Source organism: Gopherus flavomarginatus, chromosome 23 (assembly GCF_025201925.1).
Source record: "Gopherus flavomarginatus isolate rGopFla2 chromosome 23, rGopFla2.mat.asm, whole genome shotgun sequence".
NCBI lineage: Eukaryota > Metazoa > Chordata > Testudines > Testudinidae > Gopherus > Gopherus flavomarginatus.
This window is the reverse complement of record NC_066639.1, coordinates 4,323,116-4,332,254: the sequence shown is the minus strand read 5'-3', so window position 1 is coordinate 4,332,254 and position 9,139 is coordinate 4,323,116. Positions and strand designations below refer to the sequence as shown.

The window sequence follows — 9,139 nt, the reverse complement described above, 5'->3', positions numbered from 1 at the left end:
CTGGGAGCGGGCGGGGTTGCAGGGCACAGGAAGGGGCTGGAGCAGCTGGGAGCGGGGGGGGGGGTTGCAGGGCACAGGGAGGGGCTGGAGCAGCTGGGAGCGGGGGGGGGGGGTTGCAGGGCACAGGGAGGGGCTGGAGCAGCTGGGAGCGGGGGGGGGGCGGTTGCAGGGCACAGGGAGGGGCTGGAGCAGCTGGGAGCGGGGGGGGGGGCGGTTGCAGGGCACAGGGAGGGGCTGGAGCAGCTGGGAGCGGGTGGGGTTGCGGGGCACAGGAAGGCATTAACTCCTCCGTGCCCGGCCGGGGGAGGGCTCTCTGGCTGCAGTGGCGCCAGCTCAGGTAGGGGTTATTGGGGGGTTGCTGGTGTGTTCCAGTTGGAGGGGGAGGGGCAGGAAATACTGAAGAGGTGGCAACTTGTGGGGAGTTAGGGCTGGAGGGGGCAGGGAATACACTGGGTGAGGAAAGGGAGGGGGACAGAATGTGACAAACCTGCTGGGACTTGTTAACATGGGCCTAGATCCTCAGAACAAACACTTGGGTCTTGGGGGAGAAAATTCCCTAATTTGTGAAACAGGAAATAGAGAAACCAACCCCCTCGGCAGGGCTGGGAAAACTGACCAGACTTCCAGTGCTGAGCCCTCAGCCTGCTAGCCAGGGGCTGGTGTGACATGGAAAGGGGACCCCCACCAGGGAGGTGTAGGGAAGATGTCCCGGCCCCTCACATCAAGCTGCTGGCAGTGGGGAGGGTGTTGGGTTCCTACCATGGGGTTGTATCAGCCCCTGGCTAGTAGGTGTGTGATGGATCTGCAGGCAGAGACAAGGGGTCTCTCTTTGTTCTCTCACCGTGGTGCCCCTGGCTGCTCTCAGCAGTGTGGGGACAGGACTCTGCCGACTGTTTCTCTCTCAGAGCTTCCATTTGATTGGCTGCTTTCCCCCATGAATAGTGGGGCTGGGAGTGGGGCAGCAGATATTGAGTGTTGGACTCTTGCTCTTTCAGGGGCTGGTGACCTTTGAGGAGGTGGCTGTGTATTTCACCAGGGAAGAGGGGGCTCTGGTGGACCCCACTCGCAGAACCCTTTACAGAGACATCATGCAGGAGAACTATGAGAAGGTGACCTTGCCGGGTAAGGATTCCCGTCCCCTCGGTTCTTAGAAGGGGAAATGAAAAGTTTAGGTTCACACCACTCCCACAATGCCACCTCTGCTCTGTCTGGTTTCAGCAGCGCCCCGACATGCCAGTGACACACACACTAGTCCTCTGCCCTCCCCTGTTACAGAGCGCTCTGGGAACAGAGCAGTCCAGCAGAAAGTCTCACAGCTTCTCTTTGCTAAGATAATCGGGTTCATCTCCATCATAGCAAACAGAAGCTTCCTCCCCCTGGGCTGCTCTCCAATACTGAACCTCCTGCACACAGACCATCTCAGACTTGCAAAGTGTTACCACCCCTTTGCCCTCAACCTGAGTTTTCCTTGTGAGTCACTGCCTTCACTTACCCCTCACTAAGCCCCACAGATCACTCGAACATATGCCACCAGGGTGCTGACAATCCCCATGGCAAGAACACACCCTAGGGCACCTTTGCTGACAAAGCCTACAACACTCAGCACGGAAATGAGGTAGAATTGACCCCCCAAGTTTCACATGCACCTCTCTGCGTAGCACAGGCACAACTCTGCCCAGCTGCTCCAACCCATCCCTCCATCAGCAAGTCACAGCTACAGCTGGCCCAGTGCACGCAGCTGGAGGCATGCGGATAGATGCTGGGATTCCCATCTGTGAACACAGCACAGACAATTGCACGTTCTCTTAGTCTTTCATCGGATCGATTATAGGTTCATAGCTTTGAAGGCCAGATGTGACTATTAGGTCATCTACTCTGATGTCCTTTATACCACAGACCATAGAATTCATCCCGTTACTGCTGCATTGAGCTGAATACCTGAGTCCCTGTGGCAGTTTGTTAACCTTTGAACGGCCCACACAGAACCATCCTCAGTGGTTCTTGCCAGCTGCAGGGTTAAGAGTTGGGGGCAAAGTTAAGGTTGCATTGAAGCGGGGGGGGGGTTTACATTAACTTCTCATTTCCTAGTTCGCAGAGGTTTGTTTAGTTACCATCTATACTAGAGGTGGGCAAAGTACACTCCTGCCTCCCTTGTTTTCTTTCCCTTGAGCAGGGTTTCCAGTTTCCAAACCCTCTGTGATCTCCCAGCTGGAAGGAGGAGAAGAGCCGTGGGTCCTGGATCTCCAGGGTTCAGAGGAAAACGAGATCCTGAGAAGTCCCTGGACAGGTGAGGAAACATTAAACCAACCCAGAAACTGTAAGTGCCTGAGAGAACCAGCTGGGATTCCCCACACAGACTCTGTGAGCTCAGGACAGTCCCCAGCAGATCTCACTCCTGGCTTCTTACAGATGGTGATTGACACCTTGGCTGGAGCTGCCTCCCTTCCGACTGAGTGTTCGGATGGGGTGTGGGCAGGGCTGGCCCTAGGGAAATGGCACCCGGGACAAACTTGCATTTTGGTGCCCCTTGCTCCCATGGGCATGGCACCTCCCCATTCCCTCAGTCCCCCATGGGCTAGCCAGGCTCCCCACTCTCCCTTCCCCCCAGCCCCTGCATTGTGCCCCCTTCCCTCCAAATACCTGCTCCCCCTTCACTCCTAACTTCTGCCCCCTCCAGCCCCTCCCAACACCTGCCCCCTCCTGTGCCCCAATGCCCTGCACTGTGCCCTTTCACCCCAACCCCTTCCCCTCCCTCCTGTGCCCCTAATCCCAGGACTGTGCCCCCTTCACTCATGCCCCCTGCACCTCCCTCCTGCACTCTGAACCCCTGCGTGGTGCATACCCCCTGCGTGGTGCATACCCAAACCCTGCCCCCTGCACCTCAATACCTGCCCCTTCCTGAGCCCCCAACCCCTGCACTGTGCCCCCTTTGCCCCTAACCCTTGCATCCTCCTGCACCCAAGTGGGGAACCTGACCTAGATGCACAAAGCAGCTGGCATTGCTGCTCACTCCCCCACTGGACTGCTGCTCCCCTGCCCCACGCAGCCCTGGGGGGCTGGGAGAGGGGAGCAAGGAGCGACATCAGGGCTGCCTGTACTCAGGTCACTTTCCCTGCAGGCTGTGTAAGGGGAGGGCAGGAGAGCAGCTGCTCCTGATGTCTCAGTATAGCCCAGGTGGGGAAGTGACCTGCATGCAGGGAGCCCTGGTGTGTGTGTTGGGGGGACTGTGTGTGTGTGTGTGTGTGTGTGTGTGTGTGTGAAGGAGAGGATATGAGGAGTGTGTGTATGTTGACGCGCGTGTGTGAAGGACTGTGTGTGTGGAGAGGCCCCTCTGCTCTGGAGCAGTCACCTGGCTCTGACGGCTGGTCGTCCAACTGCCCCCTGCAGCTCAGGTCTCTTCCACTCCCCCACGCAGCTGCTTATCTGCCTCCCTGTGCCGTTTTCATCAGCCCAGCGAGCCTCTCAGCAGCAGGTCAGATGGGAATCCAAACCCTGTGCCCGGCACCCCCTTGGGTGGGACACCCGTACGGCCCACCCTAAAGGCCGGTCCTGGGTGTGGAGCAGAACTGATCTCCTCCACTCTCCCCTATGGGGATGAGTTTGGGGGAATTCAGTCGCTGATTTTTAATGTCTGTCTCTCCGGCACTTACTTGAGTTTGCTCTCTGCCTTTCCATCCCCAATTCTGAGATTTCTCCTCTCTTCTAGCAGGTGATGGGGTGGTGAGGGAGAGCGAGGAGCAGAATCCTCACCAGGAAGATGCAGAGCTTGCCGAAGTGCAAGGGGAATTACTGCGAAGATCCAAAGGGAGTGTGACCAGCCCCCGTGATCAAGGAAAAGCTTATGAAAGTTACCAGAGACGAGAGAGAGCAGGGAAACCACTCAGAAGAGAGAGTGGATGAACCCATTAATTGTCAGGGAACTCACAGGGACCTCAAGGAAACTATGTCCCAGGAGAAGATCCTCACGGAGAAGCGAGAGAATACGTGTAGTGAGTGTGGGAAAAACTTCAATTACCATTCAGGCCTTATTCGACATGAGATAATCCACACAAAAGAGAGACTCTACGAATGCTGTGAGTGTGGGAAAAGCTTCAATCGTACCTCTGCCCTTAGTAGGCATCAATAAATACACAGAGGAGAGAGACCCTATGAATGCTGTGAGTGCGGGAAAAGTTTCACTCAGAGATCAGCCCTTATCTCTCATCAGACAATGCACACGGGAGAGCGACCCTACGAATGCTGTGAGTGTGGGAACAGCTTCTCTCGGAGCTCAATCCTTACTATACATCAGCGGATCCACACAGGAGAGAGACGCTATGAATGCCGTGAGTGCGGGAAACGTTTCACTCACTTCTCCTCCCTTACCTCTCATCAGACAACGCACGCAGGAGAGTGACCCTATGAATGTTGTGAGTGTGGGAAAAGCTTCTCTCAGAGCTCAAACCTTACTATGCATCAGAGGATCCACACAGGAGAGAGACCCTATGAATGCAGTGACTGCGGGAAACGTTTCACTCACCTCTCCTGCCTTATCTCTCACCAGAGAGTCCACACAGGAGAGAGACCCTATGAATGCAGTGAGTGCGGGAAAAGCTTCTCTCGGAGCTCAACCCTTATTACGCATTACAGAATCCACACCGGGCAGAGACCCTATGAATGCTGCGAGTGTGGGAAAAGCTTCACTCATAGTTCAGGCCTTTCTAAACATCAGAGAATCTGTAAAGGAGATAAACTTCATAAAAACCTTCTCTAGACCTGTCAGAAGATTTTTTTTCTTTAATTCTTTTGACAGTTCCCAGATAGTGATTGTTAAGGCCGTTTGTATCTTTTGCCCACTGTAGTCCCTCAGCTCCCACATGAGTTGTGCACTTTTGAAGCTCGCCTGTCTTTGGGGTGGATCCTGTGGTCCTTTCTATCAACTCCATTGTCCTGCGAGTCATGGGAATGGGTGTCCTTTCTATCAGGAATGTCATCACCCCAGGTGGGGGAGATGGGGAGTGTCTTCAACCAGCTACGTTGAGATAAAATCTACCTGGGTCTCATCACTGTGGTTGCCATGGAGTTAGCTAGCTTGAGTTCACTTTCCTGATGTAAAAAGACAGCTATTCTTGCAGTAAAGACATGAGCCATGGATAGTGGGTGGGGTTATCTAGCACATTTCCTCCTGATCTGACCTAACCACCGTCACATTTCCTTGTCTAAACAAATCTGGAGATTCACATTTATACTCCTCCTCCCAGTGCAAAGTTATTGTTCCAAACATCAAGTTCCTGTCTGAGGACAGATTGTCTCATTCCCAGTTGTTCTCACATTACCCTGGATTGTGCAGAAGAGCAGTTATTTTGTTGACTTTTTTTCTCATGTAAAATATATTTAAATATGATGAAGAACTGGAGCAGTGTCAGGGAAATAAGGGTTATTTCAGGCTCTGTGACACTGGAAGGAGATGGGGCGACTCAGAGATTCCGTCCTTCCCCATCACCCCAGAACTGTTACCTTGTGTCTGAGCCATGCAGAGTTCACCCCTTTATATTCCTTCACTTCCCAACGTGTCCGGTGAGGTCATGTTCTTGGCTGTCCATGCTTGGGAATGGTGCTTGGACGTCTTTGATCCTAAATCAGAGTCACTCTGGCAGGCAATGAAAGTGTCACAGACCTGGAAGGGGATTTCAAATGGATCCCAAGCACTGTTCAAATCCCCTTTTCCCTCTATTGGCAAAGCTACTTCTGGGAGGGTCAACTGTTTTTTCCGCCTGTTCTGTAGGTTCTAAAACTTCTGTAAATAACACTAATGAGACAGTACTGGGTGAAGCAGGTTTCAGTGGATCAGGGGAGAATTTCTCATCCTGATTCTGAGACATCAGATGTAACCTAGTCTGGAATTTCACTTTAAATTAAAATGAAAGTGTCTTCTACCTCTTTGTGATATGGGTTTTCTATCTTTCATGAAGGCTCCTTGGTCATATAACTGCATGTAAGTGTTGTTTGACAGATTGTAACTCAGATTTATTGGGAAATTTCAGGCAGATGACCATCATTTTTTACTTTAGGTTTGTTTTTTCCCCTATCCCTGCATGATGACATGGAGAAAATTCAAATACAGTTCAGTCAACAGGAGAGAATACTCATAGCTGGTGGACATATTATCAGAGAAACAGTCTGTTTTTAAATCTCCACTCTGAAAAGGTGAACAGCAGCAGACCCCAAATGGTGCAACTGACGGAAGTAAGTGCACATGGTCACAGGGTAGTTCGATTGTTTGTCAATATTGTCTCAGATGATCCAGGGATAGAATTCCACAGCAAGTGACTTGGAACTAGGCAAAATGCCCAGGTATTTGGTTCCCAAGGTATTTGTGACCCAGTCCCTACAGGAGGTTACCTCTGAAGAGATCTACTGGCTAATCCCAAAATTTGGGAAATGCTGTCTGTGATGAGGTGCATCAACCCTGCATTGGCACTGCTAGGGTTAACTGCACCCTGTGGGTTGAAGAGGCCACACTCCCTCACCCTCACAGATGAGGAACTGTGAAACGGCTTTGAGACAGGGATTCTCACCATCAACTGATTGGCACTTACTAGACAAGGGAGTGGGCTCCTTGGGTAAACCAGAAACACCAATTGCACCTTCTTTTCTTTTAACAATTGAATAGCAGAGCTGATTTTTGATTCTCTTAAGAATCGGAGTTCCAGGTTCCTGAGCTGAAATCTTGAAAGAGCTGTGCTAGCTAGTGGAGGAGTCTGAAGCTATATTGCAGAGCAGAGCAGCTGATGGAGAGGAACAGTTTGTGGGATGGTTGGAGTGGCCCATAGAGTGAGGTGAGCTGAGCAGTTTTTTGGGACATCTGGAGCAGATCACAGGTCGGCTGGTGGAGCAGAGCAGCTGATGGACTGAGCTGAGCAGTTCATCGGGAAGGCGGAAGCAGAATCACACTGCCCCTGGGACGGGCCTGAGGCAGAAGGACTGAGGCGAGCCGGTGCGGCTCCCCTTCCCTCTCAAGGAGGGTCGAGCCCCGGCACCGCTCTACTACAGGCCATTAAAAAAGCTAATGCGGTTTTAGGATGCATCAGGCGAGGTATTTCCAGCAAAGATAAGGGGCTGTTAGTACCGTTATATAAGGTGCTGGTGAGACCCCACCTGGAATACTGTGTGCAGTTCTGGTCTCCCATGTTTAAGAAGGATGAATTCAAACTGGAACAGGTTCACAGATGGGCTACTAGGATGATCTGAGGAATGGAAAACCTGTCATATGAAAGGAGACTCAAAGAGCTTGGCTTGTTTAGTCTAGCCAAAAGAAGGCTGAGGCGGGATATGCTTGCTCTTCATAAATATATCAGAGGGATTAATATTTGGGAGGGAGAGGAATTATTTAAGCTTAGTACCAATGTAGATACAAGAATGAATGGGTATAAACTGGACACTAGGAAGTTTTAGACTTGAAATTAGACAAAGGTTTCTAACCATTAGAGGAGTGAAGTTCTGGAACAGCCTTCCAAGAGGAGTAGGGGGGCAAAAGACAATCTGCCTTTAAGATTAAGTTTGATAAGTTTATGGAAGGGATGGTATGATGGGAATGCCTAATTTTGGCAACTGATCTTTGATTCTCTGCAGATAAGTATGCCCAGTGGTCGGTGATGGGATGTTGGATGGGATGGGATCTGAGTTACTGCAGATAATTCTTTTCTGAGTGCTGGCTGGTGAGTCTTGCCCACGTGCTCAGGATTTAGCTGATCGCCATATTTGGGGTCGGGAAGGAATTTTCCTCCGGCGCAGATTGGCGAAGGCCCTGGAGGTTTTTCGCCTTCCCCTGCAGCGTGGGGCATGGGTCACTTGCTGGTGGATTCTCTGCAGATTGAGGTCTTCAAACCACAATTTGAAGACTTCGATAACTCAGGGATAGGTTAGGGGTTTGTTATAGAAGTGGATGGTAGGGTTCTGTGGCCTGCTTTGTGCGGAGGGTCAGACTAGATGATCACATTGGTCCCTTCTGACCCTAGAATCTATGAATCTATGAATCTCACAGCAGCCGCTGGTTAGTCAGGTCAGGCTCCAGCACTGGGATGCTGGCCCATTTTCCTAGCCCCACCTAGGGGGGTTGTTTCCTGTCCCACAAATTAGAGCATTTCCACCCTCTAACCTCATGGGTCTGGTCCTAGAATGGAAGCCGCATATTAAACCAGTCCCAAGAGGTTTGCCACACCCTGGCCTCCTCCCATTCTCCACCCCGGGAATTTTTTGGCAAACTCCAACCTCCAATCCAGACTGCCCAAACCTCCCCTCTCCTGTGTATTTGCTGTCCCTCCCCTCCAGCAGGAACCCACCAGCCCCCTCCACCGATAATCCCTACCTGAACTGGCTCCTCTGCAGCCGTTTCCCTTCCCTGTCTCATGGGAGGATGGGATGAGCTGGAGCGAAACATGGACGACATCCTGCAGCCTGGCAGGGCGAGAAGGGCAGTTGTGGAGGTTTCAGAACAGGCTTTAGTTCATGTCACATCACGATTCCCCCAGGATCTTTCCCTGCACAGACACAGCACAGATTCTGCCATGCTGGGAACATGCTCCATCTCTTTATTGCAGGGGAGATCTGCCCCTCCTGCCAGGCTAAGCCCACAGGGAGATTTTTCAGCCTCCCCAGTAATAAAGTCTCTGAACAAAATGCTAGAAAGGAGCAGAACCAAAGGGACTGGGCAGGCTCCATAGGGACACTGGCTCCTCCCTTCCCCTCCTGTTCGGCCATATCCTGTTTCTGGCAGAGATCGGCCACCTTATCTCCCCCAGAGGCAGCCATGTCTGCGGGCTCCCCCAACCAGCACCTACTAACCACCACCCATGTTGGGGGAATGATACAGGAGAGCAAATTACCATCTAACCAAGGACAAATTGCTGCAGATAAAACGGGCTGGGTTCACATCCCAAAGCTGAGGAGAATTTAAGAATTATGGAGAAAATAGGGAAAATAAGAGACTAGAGAGTCAGTAATTGTAGGGAAAACAAGGGATTCTCCTTGGATTTTCTAGCCACATGTGGGGAGGGGAGAGAATGGGAAGAACTAGAGAGAATTGTTATCAGGTTTTGAGACGGAAAGAAATGGCACAAACAGGCAAAGGATGCAAGTAGCTCACCCCCGTGACCATAGG

General features: G+C 51.8%; 1 pseudogene; it reads left to right on the top strand.

Moving 5' to 3' along the window:
* Positions 1 to 5,250, top strand: LOC127039432 (zinc finger protein 239-like; annotated as a pseudogene).
* Positions 5,251 to 9,139: the final 3,889 nt, after the last annotated feature.